The sequence below is a fragment of the Dama dama genome, chromosome 14 (assembly GCF_033118175.1).
Source record: "Dama dama isolate Ldn47 chromosome 14, ASM3311817v1, whole genome shotgun sequence".
NCBI lineage: Eukaryota > Metazoa > Chordata > Mammalia > Artiodactyla > Cervidae > Dama > Dama dama.
The window spans coordinates 48,688,622-48,709,347 of record NC_083694.1 but is presented as its reverse complement, the minus strand read 5'-3'; the positions used below and the strand labels follow the sequence as shown (position 1 = coordinate 48,709,347).

The window sequence follows — 20,726 nt, the reverse complement described above, 5'->3', positions numbered from 1 at the left end:
GAAAAAAAAGAGAGATTTGGGGGTATAAATTTTGTAATTCACTTACCTTAATAACATTAGGCAAAAGCTGAATCACAACCCATGATTACAGCCTGGGCAAAAGCTTGCTAGAAACATTCTCTGACATTTTTAGCCAAAAAGTTGTTCATTCCTCAGTGTTCTCCCTCTTTTGCATCCCACACTCAGCCAGCAACTGACTCAGTCTTAAGAGAGAAGTAGCATGAATTCAGCAACTTTGTATATAGCATCTTCTTATATTCCTACACTGAGCCAGACTTCCCTAGGTGAGAAGAGAAACTGGAACTGGAGATCTTCAAGAGACCTAAACAGGGGACTTTCCCTGGTGGCACAGTGGATCAGAATCCGCCGGTCAATGCAGAGGACACAGGTTGGATCCCTGGTCTGGAAAGATTCCATGTGCCGTGGAGCAACTAAGCCCCTATGCCACAACTACCGAGCCCACATACTGTTAACTACTGAGGCCCAAGTGCTCTAGGGTCTGTGCTCCACAAGAGAAGCCACAGCAGTGAGAAGCCTGAGCACCTCAAGGAAGAGCAGCGCCTGCTCGCCTCGATTAGACAGAGCCTGCACACAGCAACGAAGACCCAGGGCAGCCAAAGATAAATTAAAAAAGACAGAGACCTAGGCAGAAGTTGCCAGAGATGTCATAAAGGGGATTCAGATATGAGGTGAGAGGCTGGAGCAGATCAGTCCTAAGATCTCTTCCAACTGTAAATTTCTATGGAGAAGAGCTCCTGCCCTTTTGAAGCATACAATCTAATTAGGGAGATAGACATGAAGAACATGTAGAGACTTCCCTGTCGGTCCAATGGGCTTCCCTGGTGGCTCAGGTGGTAAAGAATCTGCCTGTAATGCAGGAGACCTGGGTTGGATTCCTGGGTGGGGAAGATTCCCCTGGAGAAGGGAATGGCAACCCGATCCAGTATTCTTGCCTGAAGAATCCCATGGACAGAAAAGCCTGGAGGGCTACAGTCCATGGGGTTACAAAGAGTCGGACATGACTGAGCAATTAACACTTGCCTTTTCCGGTGGTTAGGACTCTGTGCTTCCACTGCATCAGGCATGTATTCCATTCCTGGTCTGGGAACTAAGATCCCTGCCAGGCCAAAAAGAAAAAAGATGAAGAGACAGTAAAGAAAAAGTCCTGAGCAGGAATGAGCATTGCCTGTTTAATTACCATTGCAAGTATGTTAGTTGCTTAGTTGTGTCTGATTATTTGTGACCCCATGGACTGTAGTCTGCCAGGCTCTTCTGTCCATAGGATTCTCCAGGCAAGAATACTGGAGTGGGTTGCCATTCCCTTCTCCAAGGGATCTTCCCAACCCAGGAATCAAACCCAGGTCTCCTGCATTGCAGGCAAAGTGTTTACCATCTGAGCCACCAGGAAAGCCTACCTCTGCAAGGAATGGTGACTGTTTTTCAACTGGGGGAGGCCTGTGGGTTTAATTCCTCTAGGAACCCTTAAAATTGTTGTTGTTTAGTACCTAAGTCATGTCTGACTCTTTTGCAACCCCATGGACTGTGGCTTGCCAGGCTTCCTGCTAGTCAGTGGGAAGCTAGAGGCAGCTACTTGTCATTGCTACTTGCTTTCTGGACACTGTTGGGACATTGTAGAGCTCACAAACTCATACACATTCTTTGCTCTGTGAGGTACGCAGGATCATTTTTATCTTCATATTGTAGTTGAGGAAACTTAGTGAAATGCCTTACCCCTTATCTAGTGAGGTAGAGGCTATGCTGAGACCCACTTATCCTGACCTCCAGATGAGTGTATGAGTGCTAGGTCGCTTTAGTTGTGTCTGACTCTCTGCAACCCCATGCACTATAGCCCTCCAGGCTCCTCTGTGCAGGGGACTCTCCAGGCAAGAATACTGGGGTGGGTTGACATGCCCTCCTCCAGGGGATCTTCCCAACCCAGGGGTCAAACCCATGTCTCTTATATCTCCTGCATTGGCAGGCAGGTTCTTTACCACTAGCGCCACCTAGGAAGCCTCAGATGAGTGCTTGTTCCTTAAAGAAGATTGTCACGTGAATTTCAAGACTAATGTTAGAGTCAGGACTTTAAAAAGCTGATGTGTGTGGAGAAACTTTGTCATATCTCGACTCCCCACTTTCCATTTCTAGACACACACAATGATGATAAAGTTAAATGTATTATTGCAAATGCCATATTGCATTTGAATGTGTGTCAGTCATTTAAGTCGTATGCAACTCTTTGTGACCCCATGGACTGTAACCTACCAGGCTCCTCTGTCCATGGAATTCTCCAGGCAAGAATACTGGAGTGGGTTGCCATTTCCTTCTCCAGGGGATCTTCCCAACCCAGGAATGGAATCTGTCTCTCTTATGTCTCCTGCATTGGCAGACAGGTTATTTACCACTAAGGGCTTCCCTGGTGGCTCAGACGGTAAAGTGTCTGCCTGCAGTGTGGGAGACCCGGGTTCGATCCCTGAGTTGTGAAGATCCCTTGGATCTTCTGCTTGGATCTTTACCACTAGTGCTACCAAATCAAATCCATGAATCTGGTAAACTTCTGGAATAGTGCGGTTTAGTAGAAATATAATTTGTTAAATTTTCTAGAAGCTACATTGTATAAATAAAAAGGCACAGAGTAAATTAATATATTTAATTCAGTATATCAAAAATATTTTAAAAACTTATAATCAATATACAATACTAATGAGATAGTTAAAATTATAAGTCTTCAGAATCTGGTGAGCGTATTATGCTAATAAGACATCTCAATTTGAACTAGCCACATTTCAAGTACTCAATTTGACTTGTAGCTTGGACAGTCTTGGTCAGTGCAGTTCTAAAAGTAGAACTACTAGTATCTGAGGCTGACCCCAACCCACTGCAGTACTCTTGCCTGGAGAATCCCATGGATGGAGAAGCCTGGTGGGCTAGAGTCCATGGGGTTGCAAAGAATCCGACGTGACTGAAGCAGCTCAGCAAAGCACAGCACTGTGAAGTTGGCAGGCATCTTTCTGGGGACAAAATATCTTCTGATGTCCCTCATATCACACAAAACAAGCATGTCCTGGGCCATCCTTCAAGAAAAAGAAATGAAAAGGAACTACAGTTTACTCAACTTTTTAAATCGTAAAAGATTATATTGGAAGGGCTCTCTGAGATGATCTAGTCCAGAAGTTGACAAATTTCAGCCCTGGGTCATATCTGCTCACTGCCTGTTTTTTTTTTTTTCTGCATCCTGAAAGCTAAAAATTATTTCTACGTTTTTTAAACAGTGACAGACTTTATTCTTTTGGGCTCTCAAATCACTGCAGGTGGTGACTGCAGCCATGAAATTAAAAGACACTTGCTCCTTGGAAGAAAAGTTAGGATCAACCTAGACAGCATATTAAAAAGCAGAAATATTACTTTGCCAACAAAGGTCCATCTAGTCAAAGCTATGGTTTTTCCAGTAGTCATGTACAGATGTCAGAGTTGGACTATAAAGAAAGCTGAGCGTTGAAGAATTGATGCTTTTGAACTGTATCTTGGAGAAGTCTCTTGAGGGTCCCTTGGGCAGCAAGGAGACCTTGGGCAGTCAATCCTAAAGGAAAACAGTCCTGAATATTCATTGGAAGAACTGATGCTGAAGCTGAAACTCCAAACCTTTGGCCACCTGATGTGAAGAACTGACTTATAGGAAAAGACCCTGATGCTGGGAAAGATTGAAGGTGGGGAGAGAAGGAGATGACAGAGGTTGAGATGGTTGGATGGCATCACTGACTCGATGGACATGAGTTTGAGTACTTAGATGAACTCAAACTTACTTAGTTTGAGCTCTGGGAGTTGGTGACGGACAGGGAAGCTTGGCGTGCTGCAGTCCACGGGGTCGCAAAGAGTCGGACACAACTGAGCAACTGAACTGAACATTTTTAAATGGTTCAAAAAAATTGAAAAAAGAATAATGTTTCATGACATGTAAATAGTATATGAAATTCAAAAGTCAGTGTCCATTACAAAGGTTTTTCAGAACACCTCCACCCTCATTTGTATACATTTTGTCTATGGTTGCCTTTGAGCTTCAACAACAGAGTTGTCACAATGATAAAATGACCTACCAAGCTCAAAGTAGTATTAACTGGCCCTTCACAGAAAAAGTTGGCTGACCCCCGGCACTAAAGCAAACATCCCCATTCTGCTGGTAGGGAGCTGAGGCACAAAGACATGCCAGGCCTGAGGTCACATCATCGGCCAGAGGTTGAAATGAGACCTCAGTTGGTTACTGTTCTTTTCACGACACCATCAAGTAAAAGATGGTACCCAAAAGCTTCTCAGTTTATCAGAACAATGACTGCTTGGTCCTTTTATGTGCCTGTCTGCTCCTCACCTGCAAGCCTAACCTAGGCTTTAGTAGGGGCCGCTGCATCTGTGGTGCAGTAGTAAAGAATCTGCCTGCAATGCAGGAGACTCTGGTTCGATCCCTGAGTCAGGAAGATCCCCTGGAGAAGGAAATGGGAACCCACTCCAGCATTCTTGCCTGGGGAATCCCGTGGGCAGAGGAGCCTGGCGGGCTGCAGTCCCTGGGGTTTCAGTCAGACCTGACTGAGTGACTGAGCACGCTGCATTGTAACCTCGAGAGGGCAGCACTGGCTAACGTGACTCCAGAGAGCAACCTCTTCCAAGAAATGACCAAAATAGTACACTGTTGTGTCTTTAAAAAAGAGACAGAGGAAGAAAAAAAGCAGGTCAAAAAAAAGGGCCCGAGTTGCTTTTGATGGTGGCATGCATACATACTAGTACACTGTAAAATATTAAAAAAAAATTTTTTTTTTTTGACAAATTGCCAAAGGTGAGTTCAAGCTCAGAAAATACCCACATCTAGCTAGAAGTGAAGGCAGGCAAATTGGTAGCAAAATGAAAGTAGGCATTTCAGAGAAAAGCACCCACACATTAAAACAAAAACAAAAACAAAAAAAAACTTTCTGAGTATTGAGGGAAGACTAAGAGGAATAGTAGAGTAGGTTGCCATGCCCTCCTCCAGGAGGGGATCTTCCCAACCCAGGGATCGAACTCAGGTCTCCCACATTGCAGGCAGATTCTTTACTGTCTGGTGGCTCAGACAGTAAAGAATCTGCCACCCACACATTAAAAAAAAAACAAAAAACTCCAATTCTACTTTCTGAGTATTGAGGAAACATGGAGAGGAAATTAGTCCTCCTGGAGCCTTAGGGACAGTTTAAGTAGGTGAGTGGAGCTATGCTCATGACCCAGATTTGTACTCGTTCTGAGGGGGCTGAAGAAGAGCTTCCATCTCTTCATTTTGGTGAGGTCTAATCATAAAATGTGGCTAGTGAGGTTTGCAGCCTAGTATGAGGTATTTAGGAAGTATAATTAATATTTGCAAAGGGCTGTAAAATCCTACAGATTAAAAGGTGTCCTGTGGAAGATGCAAGATGGACTGGTGTTACTGTGAGGGCAGATATATTTTTGTGGGTGTCACCACTGTTGTTGTTTACTGAGAAGGCAGAGGGAAAAAGTAGGTTAAGGCCAGGTGGCACAGTCCTTCAACGTGACTAAGAACGGGGCCACATGAAACCTGTCTGGGCAGACTATCACATCAGATGGTCTAGAGAAATTTCCCCAAGAATGCATAAATCCTCAGAGGCAGAATGGTTAGCTTCATGACACATAATCACGCCTGGAAGAAATCTGGTGGGGCTAATTAGAAAAACACATATGGCACTTCCGTCTTTACAAGGAAGGGGACTGAATTGTATTACTCAGCAAATATTTTCCTCAGCCTGAGCTTGACTTCTGAGATTTTCTGAGAACTGAGCATTTTTTCTAAGTAATCCCAAAAGCCTGGGTAACAGCAGGAACTAAGCTAGTAGTCTAATTAAGCATCCCCATACTGTGATACTTTAAAACACTACTGGGAATCCCAATGAGTTCCTAATGGCTAATTTCTAAATTTAATCCAAAGTGCTCCGCTGAATCCTCTTATATGACCTTTGTTAATTATGTAATATCTAATCACCAGTGATGATAAAAAACTGAAAACGATGGCATGAACTGATTCACTCTCCTGCAGGTATTCCATCAGGAACAAAGATTAGGGCATCTCCGAGGAATAAAACTTCAGCATATAGGAAACTGCTTTCAAACTCTAGCAATTAAGTATATTTTTAGTCCCTGGAATGATAAAAATATGGAACTGCACCGAATGGGATTTTGTTGTTGTTGTTCTTATTTTTTCCAGTTAGAATTTTGGTCCAGATCAATCTTATAACATGTGGAAAGACCTTAAAGACTTATCATGAAACTAATCTGGTGTACTTAGGGTACGATAAGAAATCCTCAGCAGAAATATCATTAAGTTTAAATCTTTATTCTGTTACTAAGAAAAGTAAATCCACAACTCCAGTACTGTATTTACTTTGGAAATTATAAACTACCAGAAAATAAAACAAAGACAGGAAGAAGGAAAAGAAAAATAGAGGTATTATACCACTCAAGTGCCCAGTATTGTAAATATAACTTGGAACTTACTTTACGACATTCACATAAAGCTAATTGACTTAGATGGCTTTGGTTTTCTGGCTTTTGTGTATTTTTGTCAGTTCTGTAATGTTACATGGTTTAGAGGATCAAATCCTATTTTGTGTAATGTTGTATTCCATCTTTGAATTTTAAACCAGTTGACAGAATCTTTAGGTATTGGTACAGTCCTCAAAGAGGGGGGAAAAAATCCAACTTAACTGTGACTCTGTTTCCTATTTATATTGTATTTCTCATTTAAGAAGTCAAAAACTCAGTGGACTTTAGTCCAAGTCTCCCTAGTATAATATCTTAGATTTCAGTAGCATTTCTCAGATTACAAAGCACTTTTACATCCATTCTCTCCTTTCACTGGGTCTTCAGAACAACACTGTGGGTGAGTATGGCATGCATAATATAGTTATTTAACAGCTTCATTTCCAAAAATTAATTCAATGAATATTTATTGAATGGCTACTGTTTGCCAGACACTTTTAGACAATGACCATTCAGTGGAAAATAAAACACACGAAGAGCCTGCCAAAAATGTTTGTGATTTGCCTAAGACTATAGAAAGTAAATCCAAAACATTTGAATGGATGTACTGTATCATCATTTCCATCTTCAGCTGGAAAAATGAAGCACAGATAACTTACTTGACACTGTTTCTTAGTACTGTAGTGGCATTTCTTGTATAGGTGTGCTCAACCACGTCTGCTCGCCAGTATTTGCTCCCACACATTCCACCCTCTGGTCTTTCACTAGATCAATTCTTTTATACTCCCATCTACAGTCAATTCCTTCACATAGGCAGCTCCTCTCTCCTACTTCAGGACATGTATCCAGTCAACTCTCACACACTGCCATTCTCTCATGTATCAAAAAAAGATAAAGTGTTGTTTCAAAAAAAAAGTATTGTAATTTCTTCTGGCTTAAAAACAAACTTCTCTCAATCCCACTTCCCCCAGCTACTCACACCTTACCAGTGACCACTCCATTTTTCTTCTTTCCTTTTGCAGCAAACTCCTATTCTCTAATTTGTAAGTCAAATAAGTATTTATTGAACAGATGCAGAAAAAATGAACTAGGAATGTTTCACATGAAGTTAAGTAAATTTAAGTATTCAGATGTCTTGTCACTCACACACACACACACAAACTGGTTTATATTTCTGCAAAAGGCAGAACTATACCCAATGGTTAGAAACACCCAGCATGATATTTGCACCAATAGTTTCAGTTTCTCCAATATAACAGATGCTAAGGTAGCTCAGTTAGTGAAGAATCTGCCAGCAATGCAGGAGACCCGGGTTTGATCTCTGAGTCAGGAAGTTCACCTGGAGAAGGAAATGGCAATCCACTTCAGTATTCTTGCCTGGAGAATCCCATGAACAGAGGAGCCTGGCAGGCTACACAGTCCATGGAATCGCAAGAGTTAGACATGACTTAGTGACTAAATCACTCACGCTTTTTCAAAGAGATGAGATATAGGGACTTCTCTGGTGGTCCAGTGGCTAAGATTCCAAGCTCTGAATGCAGGGGGCCGGAGGTTAAATTCCTGGTCAGGGAACTAGATCCCACATGTCGTGACTAGGACCCAATGCACCTACATAAAGAAATAAACAAAAACAAATATTTTTTTTAAAAAAGAGAGATATAAATTTATTTATTTTTTTAAAAGCAGGGGCTTTCCTGGTGGCTCAGCTGGTAAAGAATCTGCCTCCAGTATGGGAGACTTGGGTTCGATCCCTGGGTTGGGAAGATCCCCTGGAGAGGGGAATAGCTACCCACTCCAGTATTCTGGCCTCGAGAACTCCATGGACTATATAGTCGCAAAGAGTTGACTTTCACTTTTCTTTCACTTAAAAAAAATAGTATTCTTGGACCTTTCAAGGAAATAGAATTTTCATGACCTATCCTCCACATCAGCAACTGAGGTACTCATACCATCAGAAATACACCTCAAGTCAACTAACTGATTTGTTAAGGAAGTGGTCTTTTGTTTTCAGTTATATTTTCAGTTTCATATCAGTGATTCTCAGAAGGTATGAGAAAAATTTCACAAAGCAGATATATCAGAGTCCCTGGAATTCTGATATTGCATTCTAGGCATACAGTCTTCCTCAGCCCCTAAGTAAATCACTTACCACACAAACCAGTGTGAACTGATGGAAGTATAGTCTGTGCTAATACAAGGGAGTAACTAGAAAATATAAACTAAACTACATAATATGCTAAGCTTCAACCAAATTGATATTTCAAAGTAGAAATTGTTTCAACAATTAGTATATGTGCTGCCGAAGCGAGCACTGTTTCAACAATTACTAGGCATAAATATTCCAGGATAAAATATACATAGTAATTTATACCTATGTTTTATCACATGTTCCAATAAGAATAAGATAATACAATACAATACAATACAATAATACAACACAGTAGGAATAAGAGAATACAGCTGAAGGTAAAAAAAAAAGTTAATATCTGTATTTATCAGTACACAGGATTTTAAAGGTGGAGCTTGAGCCCAGGATGATAAATACACTTTCAGATAAAGCACATAGTAAAACTAGTTAATTGTTGTTCATTGGGGAACTAGAGCAGGCTCCAATACGACAGGTGGAGAAAACTTACTAAAAGGAAACTTCTGGGACTTTCCTGGTGGTACAGTGGATGGGAATTCACCTGCCAGTGCAGGGGACATGTGTTCGATCCCTGATCCAGGTAGATTCCACATGCTGCAGAACAATGAATGCCTGTGCACCACAACTACGGAAGGCTTCCCACTTCAGAACCTGAACTCTGCAACAAGAGAAGCCACTGCAATAAGAAGCCCATGCACTGCAATGAAGAGTAGCCCTCTCTCACCGCAACTAGAGAAACCCCTGGTGCAGCAAAGAAGAGCCAGTGCAACCAAAAAAAAAAAAAAAAAGGAAATTTCTGGGCACTTAATTTCTAGGGCATTACCAGTCTTGTGATGGAGTCAGTTTGTCATCATTGTTCGAATACTTTTATAGGAAATCCTACAAAAGCTGCAAAATCATTGGTAATTATTGAAGTACACACTTAAGAAACCAGGGTAAAGTCTGCCTTGTTGCATTTCTAAGCACTGTGTGGCTGGCTGAATTGCCTCAGACCACTGGTGAGCATCAGTGCTTATATAAACGACAGGAAAATCTCTGCTAGTCTTTGTCCTACTAACCAAATTCTTCTAAGTAATGACCAAATTCCAAGTTCTGAATTTTCAGATTTTGTTGGGTAGTATTCTTTCCCATAGAAATTGTCTATTATTCAGATTATTATGGAACAGATATGAGGCAAGCAGCAGACTACATCTTGAGAGTGTAACAATTCTTCCAGAAGTCTAAAGATTTTGAATTTCTGATTCTTGAACTGATCCAGGAATCTTTGAAATTAACACTACTTTGTACCATCATAGTCCCTAGAATCTCTCTCTCTCCAAATCCACTCCACTGTAGTACTCTCCACTGTAGTATTTTCCAAAGGTCAGACTTCACATACTAACTTTTTTTTTCTGCAACCCAGTCCAGTCATGCTTTTGCCCCCTCTGCTCCACCAAAACCGCTCTTGCCAAGATCACCATTGATCTCCATGTTGCTCCAAGGGTCAGTTCTCAGGCCTCACCTTAACGTCTCGGCAGCATTCCACAGTTGATCACTTCCTCCTCCTTCAGATATTTTCTTCACCTAACTTCCAGAACACCACTCATCTCTTGGTTTTCCTCCTACCTAACTGGTTTGTTCCTACACAGTTGCTCTGCAAGTTATTTTCTTCTGAGACCTTTTAAGTGAGAAATGTCTCAGGGCTTTCCTGGTTCTCTTTCCTTCTGTATCTACACTTATTCCCTTGGAGATGTCATTAAGTTTCAGACTTTAAGTGCCATTTATATGCTGACAACTCCCAAATACACTCACAGACACAGATTATGCATTTTAAAATAATAATATATCTTCAGAATTTCCTCCTGAACTAGACATATCCAACAGCTACCTAATGTCTCCATTTAAATATTTAATAAATTTCAAGTTGAACATGTCCCAAACTGAACTCTTAATATTCCGCTGGAAAACTGTTCTATCTAGTGCTTCCCATTTCAGATGGTTGCAACTCAGTCTTTCTAGTTGCCCAGGTTAAAAACCTCAGGCTCATCCTTGACTCCCCCTTCTATTAACTGTATATTCAACCCATCAAAAAACCCTCTTGGATTTGCCTTCAAAAAATTCTATTCAGGATCCCTTAATCATTGAAGTTCACCTGTTTCATTTGGATTACTGAAAGAGCCTCCTTTCTAGACTTCTGCTTCTATCCTTGATCTTTTACTCTCAGTACTTCTCAAAACCTAAGTCATATCATGTAACAGCTCCACACCAATTAAAAGCCAAAGCCTTCCCACTTTGGCCCACCAGATTCTACAGATCTGCCTCTCACTCCCCTTACCTCTCTGACATCCATCATCTTCTATACTGCTTTGCTCACTGTTTCAGCCACACTGGTTTCCTGAGCTACTCTTCAGGTGCCAGTCATGCTTCTACATGAGTACCTTTGGACTTGCTGTTTCCACTCCCTGGAAACTCTTGCCTAAATATCCAGTTTGCTCCCTTAGCTCCTTCAAGTCTTCAGTATTTTCTTGAGGCCTAACACATGCTCCCTCTCTTTATATTTCATCATCTTACTGTTCTTATTATTTTTTTATATGTATTCTCTCTTCTCCCTCTATTCCCCCATAGTAAGTTCCATGAGAACAATGGTTTGTTTTATTCAGTGATGTATCTTAAGCACTTGGAATAGGATCTGGCACAAGGTTGATCCTCAAAAACTATTTGTTAAACAAATAAAGATCTTGACTTTTAGAAGTCTTTTTGATGTATTGTCTAACTGGACCATTTAAACTGTGATGCCAAAATGATAAGACTATGGGTTTCATATAATCTGCACAACTGTCAGGACAGTACCTTGTTTTAGGAATGACCATATGAACTCTGGCAGAACAAACAAATGTTGGGTTGTTCAGGAGTATTTATTTTTATAGATATGCTTCTAGTTTTCTAAAAAATACACTGTTAGCGGCAGGGATTTGTTCTTTGAACTCTAATACTTCGGAAGTGCTGAACTTCTGAGTTTTGCCTTAGAAAGGAAAGGACTATTACAGCATGTGGGAGTGCTTAACTACTGCCAAAAATATTTGGAAAAACTTCTCATAATACTAAGTCTTTAAAGAAGATAATTTATCTTTTCCAGGAAAAGGTTACTATTGTTTTAAATTTGCTCCTATGCTAGAGTTTGGCATGAAAAGCTGGCCTTTCCTGGAACAATGAATAGAGATATTTAACATTTCTGTATGTTGTTTGGAAAAGGTGCACACAAGCTTTGACAAATGCCAAAAAATAAAATCAAAGGCTTGAGCCAAAGGGGCCTAGAACATAGCGCTCAATTCCACACTGGCTGTCTTAAGGATCCGAGTATAATTAATGGTTTTGGTTAACACCTAATCTCTTTCAGGGAACACAAACTGGTACAAATTAATTCAGAACCTGTTTTAGAATAAAAAAGAAAAACTAAAGGAACAATGGACTGGTAATCCTGGAATTCACTAGTCCTACCTGGTTTGACAAAGTGAGAGACCCAGGAAAATACATATACAAAAGTATTTTCACTACTTGGGCAGATCATGAGACTATGATAAGTTGGAAAGTGTTTTGAGGGCAACAAGAGAAGGAGTGTTATTCCTGGATTTCTGTTCTACTGTTTTGCAAATGCATGGCACTGGCCAGAACAGACAGGTGAACAGTGCAACATACTACTTACTTTTTAAATGATAAACTATTTTTTAGACCAGTTTTAGGTTCACAATAAAATTGAGTGAAAAGTAAAGCTCCTTTACATCCTGGGCCCTCAACACACAGCTTCTCCAACTACCAACAGCCCACACCAGAGCAATGTATTTGTTACATTGACACATCATCACCCATGCCACAGTTTACATAAGGGCTCATTCTTGGTATTGTAAGGTCTATGGGTTTTGACACATGTATAATGACAGGTATCCACCATTGTAGTGTCATACAGAGTAGTTTCACTGCCCTAAAGAGCCCCCTGTTCCCTGCAAATTCATCCATTCATCCCTCCCCACTGCATGCATGCTTTCTGACCTGCCAGGTTTCTCTGTCCATGGGATTTTCCAGGCAAGAATACTGGAGTGGGTTTCTATGCCCTCCTCTGCAGGATCTCCCTGACCCAGGGATCAGGGATCGAACCCACATCTTTCGTTTCCTGCATTGGCGGGCATATTCTTTACCACGACCGCCACTTAGGCCTTGGGAACCACTGATCTGTCTTTATAGTTTTGTCTTTTCTAGAATATAGTTGGAATATTGTAGTATATATAGATATTACCTATGTTAAGAAAATATGAATTGCAAACTTTTTTTGTACAAAAAAGGATGTGCTTTTTGTGTTAAATGGAACAGCAAATGGGAAATAAGTACTCGTTTTATAAATTTAAAAAATTCTAGGAATCAGAATTGTTTAAACAGATACTTCTATGTCTGTATAAAGTGAAAGAAAGGTTGTACAATCGTTCCCTGAATTTCAACTGCTTGGCTGATTAGGGGTGTGATATTTTGTTTGCATTAGTAGGATGGCACATTCTAATTCCCCAATAATACTAACAGTTTCATACTATCCAATTTTCGTTGTGCAGGCAAAAAGTAATAGCTTTTGAAAACAATACATTTTAAGTAAAGCAACTATTCCCCAATATAAAATAAAAAAAATTTAAATCTATTTCATAAGCTCTCACCACCAAAAGAACGTACAGTATTGTGCTTTACAAAATCTTGGATATTTAAAAAAATCAAAACTCTACGCAGTGGTTTTAGTCGTACTGAATCTCAAATAAAATTTGGACTTTGTCACTCCTCAGATGTTTCTTTCATCTGGAAGCCATCAAATACTGATCTATTCCTTTAACGACAAGTATATTCTTTATATTTTCATCAATCAATATATATTAACCCCCGGTTACTGAAACAGATAACCGCCTGTAATTATATATGTAGCAGGGGAAAAAAAAACTACTGTAGCTGTGACACCAAAAAATTTTAGCCGGAAAAGCTGGCTAAAAACATTGCACAAAATTAAACAAAGATACCTCGGGCAAAAAGCAAGTCTAGAAAACAAATTTAGTAGCATTACTCTAATTTCCTGGCTTTGGTGATTTTGGAGTCGCAAAGTTAAGCTCACAATGCCAAGATTCATATTTAAATATTTCCCTGGATGTTAGGAAAACAGCTCTTTCAGAATTTGAAATCACACTTGAAGGTAAAGGAGACTTTATTTAGTCAATTTGTTATTTATACATTCATAAGGGACTTTTAAAAGTTAAATGGAATATATCCTCAACCGACAGAAATAAGCCATTCCAATCTATTGTTTCAGTTTATAGCTCAGATATAAATAAGGGGCTATAAAACCTGATCTGAAAATAGTTGCGCAGTGCGTGCTTCACAGGCAGCCAATGAAAAGCAACGTCTCGCTTCTGGGGCTGACAGCACTGCAAAGACACTGCTTTTTTTTTTTTTTAAAGAGACCGACCTCTTTGTTACCCTGTAGTTTAGCACCTTTGTTGGGTCTCCCAGCTCCGCAGTTTAATTTCCATTTGCAGAACGCCACTGCGGTTCAAGGCATTGCATTCCAGCAGGCTTAGTGCTCCTAGCAGCACAGAGCTGCAGAAAGCGCCTTCACTCTCAAGGTGAAAAGACAGCTTCCCACGCTCGAGTTCTGAGCACTGCCTCGTAAAACCGATCCTTTTCACACAGCAAGTGCTGAGGTGAGAGCCCACTTTTCAAGGGCTTAGAAGGCAGGAGGCACTTGGGACTCCGTGCACGCCTCTCGGTGCTTTTCAGAGGTTCACACGCTGCGTGCTCACCCGGCGCGTGTCCGGGGCGGGTCGCGACAGAGCCTGAGCCCAGCTAGCGGCACGTAGGCGAAGAACAAAGGCGACCCGCCCGCCTTCGCTCCCGGGAGCAGCCCGGCGCGCGGCCGCTGGCCCCGCCCCCCCCCCCCCCAGCCCTGCACCCGCGGCTGCGCGAAATGGCGGCCGAGCCACAAAATGGCAGCCGAGGCAGGCCCCAAGCTGGCGCTGGCGAATAAAAAGCGCCTCGGACCCCTCCCCCAGCGCAGCAATGCCAGCTCGAGCTTCCTCTTCATGGCAATCTGGGCCCCGGCTCTCCTCGGGCACTGGCGCGCCTCCGTGGCTGCATGGGGACCCCCGCCGGCCTTCCCACGCCGCCTCTCAAGTCCAAACGACGCGTCGCCTTTGTTTTTCCAAACGGCCCCCTCTTCAGGAGGCTCTTACTGAAGAGGGTAAAGAACTGAGCGTTGCACAGCGGCAGGGCGACCCTTGCCCTCCCAGGACGCCCCTTAAGCCGGGAGCACCTCTTTCCTGGGGTCTCCACACTCGCAGCTTTAGCTTCAGGTCGCCAAAGACAGAAAAGGGGGGATCAAAGAGGCCTCCAAATGAGGGGAAATTAAGGAAACGGGGGGCAGAGCCCCAGGCCAGTCCTTCGGCAGCTACGTCGAATCCCAACGCACTGAACCCACAGCCCAGCGCGCAGCGAAGAGCCGCCGGTGGCCCATAGCGCGCGGGCATCTCTAGAGCCCCGATGTCGGCTTTGGCTCCACCACGCAAACATCCAGTGAGCGTTTTAGGCTTTTCACCATTCCCCTCTGCCCTCTCCCTTCTCCCTGTGTTGAGGGGCCTCGGGGGCTGGGCACAGGCAGAGGAAGGAGCGGCTGCTGTGGTTCCCATACTTTTTCCCCTGGAGTGAGGGTCTCGGTGGGCTTGGGCTTTGCTTTGGTCGTGGCTTGATAGATGGTGGCAGGAAAGTATCGGTGTACTTGGGGTTTTTCGCTTTCCCGTCTCTCAAACGCTCGCTTCCCTGCGCTCCCCATCCCCCAGCTTCCTTTGAAGTGCATCTTTCCAGAAACTTCTCAGGGAAACGCAGCAAAAACCCGCAGGCTCCGAAATCACCTCTCCCGGAGCATGCGCAACGCACTGGGCGGCAAGCTCAGTGCGCGCGTGTACGAGTGTGAGAGTGGTACGTGTGCGCGCGCGCGCTCGCCGTGCGAGGCGGGACGGTTCTCTCACAATGAAGGGAACAGGTTTTCTCCCCTCCCCCAACGTTCCGTCGTTGCGCAAGCGCGTTGAGCCAACTCCTCTGGCCTTTGAGAGAAGTGGGGGGAGGGGCAGGCCCAAAGGTCTGGAGTCGCGGCGTCGCGCGCCTGCGCACTGGGGTGTCTTGGCCCGGCTTTTTCCGCGCAGCTTGTGGTACCGTCTTTGATGTGAGGTGCATTTGGGCACCTCAGTTGCACCGTACGGTCCTCTACTCCCACTCGCGGAAACTAGTCTCTTGAGGGGTTATTAATTACGTCCCGCGGGTTTCCTGGAGAATGGCCTTCCTTTTGTGTGTAAGGGTTAAGGTTGAACCATGTCTCGTTAGCCCCCTTCCACTCCTGCCTGAGCCTTGACCCCTGACAGGAATCGATGACTGGAAAGTGTTGGAGCCTTATCCCAACTAGGGGAAACAGCTCTGATCGAAGGACCGGGTGATGGCCGCGCTAGCTTCCATCAGGCACTGCCTGCAGTTCTTGCTTACTAAATAAAGGTGTCCTTTATTTGGAACCCTGCGCTTGGTCCTCGACACCAGCCGCTGGTCGGGCTGGCAGCTGGGCTGGTCCTCCGAGTGTGGATGCAGACAAAGAAAGGGCTTTGGCGTGCCGCTCTTGTCTCCATTTGCAGAATTGAGGTTAGAGCATGGTAACCATAGTAACCGCGTTTACTTTTTTTAAGGTGCCTATTGTTTTGTTCTCTTTTCCTCTTCCTTTCGCAGTGTGGTGGAAATTATTACCAGGGTTGTAGATTCTTAACCTGCCCGCTCCCTCACCCCCCAGCTCTTTACCTTGCCACGTATTTCACTTCCATTCAAGCTCATGTTTGAAATCCAGCAGGTTCAGTGAGGTCCGCTTGGCAGGGCGTGGAGGCTTGCCACTTCTCCAGTCTGAGTTTTGTTTCCTTGCCACTCTTCTTTTGAAGTACACCACCTTCGCTTCCCTGGTGGACTAGTTGTCTTTCTATATTCATTAGCCGTGTAATATACCTTCAGAGCCTAAGAGATGTAAGGTTTAAAAGAGGGAATTTGCGAAAAAGTCACCTTGGGGGCTCCTAGAGACTGACGTTCAGTTGCAGTTTTGCATTTTATGGTCTCTAGCACCTGCTAACTTGCCCGCAGGTGCTAGTGAGCCACTGACCACACCGAGTGCGAGGTCAGTCCAGGTCATCGCTCTGGGCGGAGTCACTCAGTGGGTCCTAGTTCAGGGAGATCTTTTTTCCTGCTGGGAATTTTGAGTTGGTGCCAGATTCCTAACAGGAACTCTTAGCTGTCTTGAATCGAATTCTGCCCCGGCTAACAAGGTTACACTGTCTTTTGAGGCTTGGAAAACATGATATCAATCGCAATAGTCCCTTGAATATGCAGAATTTCTGGTAGAGATTATGTCTTAACAAATTATGGTAAATGAGAGTACTTAAAGACAAAGTTCCTACAATAAGGATAAGACTACTAAATAAGGGGAAGAAAATTTTGAGTATGTACGTCTTGCAATTTTAGTTAGGCATAAAATCAAATTTCTTATGTGCTAATAATTAGAATCTTGAAAAACTGATCTCAACAGAAACGATGTATTTAAGTTGAAAACCATGGAGAACAAAAGTAACCAGGTTTAAAGCCCACTTTTTTGGGTGAATTTTTTTAAGTGAAGGGTTTAGGCTTGGGTGTGTGTTTAAATTATCTTGTGGGGAGTGGGTAAAACACAAACTGCTTTTGTTAGTTCGTCTCATTGTGCCCTTCCCCCCAGCTAACAGTATATAGTGAAATCTTTCGTTATGACTCTTGCTGGTTCTGTTTTCTTAGAAAAAGCATTTTAAGTTAATCTAGCATTTTCTAAGAGAGTTATTTTGAGGCAGATTATTTTCCAGCCGAAGTATTTTCAAAGTAGAACTGTAAGGGATGGTTTCTAGGACTTTTGTAGTATATAGCTTGAACAAATTCTATTATCTCCTTTGTCAAAATACTGAAATTTAACTTTAAATTTAAAAATAATTTCAGCATTTAATTCAGAAGTGCATCATGTCCTACTTAGTTTAAATAGAATGTGGTTTTATTTTAAGCCAAAAGGTTTCAAGTGTCTAATTATAGAATATATATAAAATTAGCAATCATTACCATCCTGAAGATTAATAGCAAAATACTGAAGCAGATATGATTTAAAGTAGCATCACTATTAAATAGCAAAATTTAACTAAAATGTAAACAGTTTCAAAACATATTTGGAATTAGCCATGTAATGTACCTTCAGAGCCTCAGAGATATAAGGTTTAAAAGAGGGAATTCAGGATGTTTTGAATTCTCTACTTCAAACTAGAGCAAGGCCTTTCAGAGGAGTAGTAGGCAAGCTCAACACCCTAAATCTGAAAATTTCAATACACATGTAACAAGATACTAAGTATATTTGATTTGGTGCTATTGTTTGTGAGATGGTATCAAGTGTACTTTGATAGTTTTCTCTGAATTAATCAGCAGCCTTGATTTGCATTATGTATATTATGCTTACTTCTTGATGCTTAAGTGACAATCTCTTAGACCTGGGATGTTTTGGCTATTTCACTTACAGTGAAGAGGTGGTTTTTTCTCACATGAGGATTAGCAGCAGTTTTAAAAGGTTGAATTAACTCTCTGAACCTACAGAGAATAATAATAATAATGTTTTGTTCATGTGGGAGCTGTTACCATAAATATGTTGATTTAATGTAGTGAAGTACCAGCATTTCAGAGGAGCCCTTAACTAAAGTCCCCCAGAGGCTGACTTCAAACTCATTTTAACTTTTTTCTAATTGCAAGAGCAATACATGTTAACCAAAGAGAAGTTAAGAAAATATAGATGAATGAGAACTTTAAAAAAAGTTTTGAATTCTGGACTTCCCTGGCAGTCCAATGGTTTGGACTCCGGGGCTTGCACTGCAATGGGCATGGGCAGTTCTATCCATGTTTAGGGAACTAAGATCCCCACAAACCTCGAGATGCAGCCAAAAAAAAGAAAAATTGAATTCTACCACTTAGAGACAACCATGATCAATATTTGTTAATTTCCTTCCTGTCTATTTTTTATTCAATGCCATCAGTTCATTTCAGTCACTCAGTCGTGAGCGACTCTTAGTGACCCCATGAATCGCAGCACACCAGGCCTCCCTGTCTATCACCAACTCCCGGACTTTACTCAAACTCATGTCCATTGAGTCGGTGATGCCATCCAGCCATATCATCCTCTGTCATCCCCTTCTCCTCCTGCCCCCAATCCCTCACAGCATCAGGGTCTTTTCCAGTGAGTCAACTCTTCGCATGAGGTGGCCAAAGTATTGGAGAGTTTCAGCTTCAGCATCAGTCCTTCCAAAGAACACCCAGGACTGATCTCCTTTAGGATGGACTGGTTGGATCTCCTTGCAGTCCCTGGGACTCTCAAGAGTCTTATCCAACACCACAGTTCAAAAGCATCAATTCTTCAGCCCTCAGCTTTCTTTATAGTCCAACTCTTCATATCCATACATGACCACTAGACAAACCATAGCCTTGACTAGACCATTAGTAAATTGTATTCCCAGTTTGAAATATTAGATATATTAGCAGTATTCCCTCATAGAGGGAAGAAAGTTACTTTTGGCAACTTTCCAAGGAAATGGTAGAAATATAAAAATTGATTTTTTAAAAAGAAAATATCAGCCATTATATTGATTTATGGAAAACCAAAAACAACGTGGAATAAACAATTTAACTTTCTTAGAGAATTGAACAGTAAAGTAGATTGTGAAGTGTGAAAGAATGATTTAGAGGACTGGCTAGCTAATACTATTCAACTGATTGGAGTTTTATCATTGATGTATGTATAATTTCACTTCAGTGAGCCTCCTATATGAAAATAAATCTGTTAACAGACTGGTCTGTCTTTTTATTCAGTTGACCCGCAGAACTAGCAAGGTGTCAAAACACTCTTTGAGAATAATGTAGTAGTTTTGTCTGTTTTATTTTCTACTGTTCTGGGGGAAAAAAAACTGATTTTAGTACTAGGAGGTTGCTTGTATTGTCAGGTTCTCATGTGTCTCATGTGCTTTTAATGTCACCTTTCTGAATTATCTTTCCTATTCATGGGAAAATTCACTTCACCATCCATTTATCATAGATGAAAGAAGAGATCACATCCTACTTTTTGATCTTTTTCAGTGACCATAAATTATTAACTGTTAAATTAAAACATAACAAAACATTTTAGAACCAGTTAGTATATTTTCATTATATGCCTTTAGGAACAGTGCTTATATTTTAAGTATGTTTTCTCATGAAACAGTTCATAGTGTGGAACTCGACTGGTAACCAAATTTTTGTTAAATATCTGGTAACTATTCTGTCTCCTATTTAAATGGTGATATTAATTTATCTGCTCTGTTGGCTCCTTAGCATTCAAAGCTTGAGTTTGAGGCTCAGATGCTTTTCCCCATTGGACTTCCATTACACATGACTGAACTCTTTGAGCACATCTAGCATGCTAAGTACAGGCAGTCCACACAGTGAAAATGAGACCTGATTAAAAGCATATCTATTTTAATTCCACTTTGCAAATGGCTCTGCTTTTAATGTCACCTTTCTGAATTATCCTTCATACTCATGGGAAAATTCACTTCACCATTCATATATCATAGATGAAAGAAGAGATCACATCCTACTTTTTGATCTTTTTCAGTGACCATAAATTATTAACTGTTAAATTAAAAAATGAGAGAATAAAGAGTGGGCTGTTTTTCTTTTGAAAACATACAAAAATAAATGCTTATGAAAACAATTCTGCCCTTGTAAATATTTGTAAATAATTCTGCCCAAGGACAGAAACAAAGAAAAGTTTTCCCAGTGTTCCCTGATATGTTGTCAAAAAACATGAAAAGCACTGAGAAAACCCATTTGATTTGTAGGGCTGTGCAAAGGGCATGTACTTACCAGTTTTGTTATTAAGAGTTTTGCAATAGAAAAAGTCAGCAAAAGAGTGCAAGGAACTTCATAGTTGATACGCAGCCATACATGCTGATTTTACTAT

General features: G+C 41.7%; 1 long non-coding RNA gene across 3 annotated transcripts; it reads right to left on the bottom strand.

Moving 5' to 3' along the window:
• Positions 1–5,238: 5,238 nt before the first annotated feature.
• On the bottom strand, positions 5,239–16,731 carry LOC133069297 (uncharacterized). Of its 3 annotated transcripts, XR_009695837.1 has the most exons (4): positions 16,490–16,731; positions 9,144–9,311; positions 7,976–8,115; positions 5,239–7,846 (listed from the first exon to the last, which is right to left on the bottom strand). It is a non-coding gene; the product is annotated as an uncharacterized LOC133069297 (long non-coding RNA). The 3 variants fall into 3 exon arrangements; XR_009695836.1 differs by lacking the exon at positions 9,144–9,311; XR_009695835.1 differs by lacking the exon at positions 16,490–16,731 and having other exon boundaries at positions 9,144–12,888.
• Between the last annotated feature and the right edge of the window lie 3,995 nt (positions 16,732–20,726).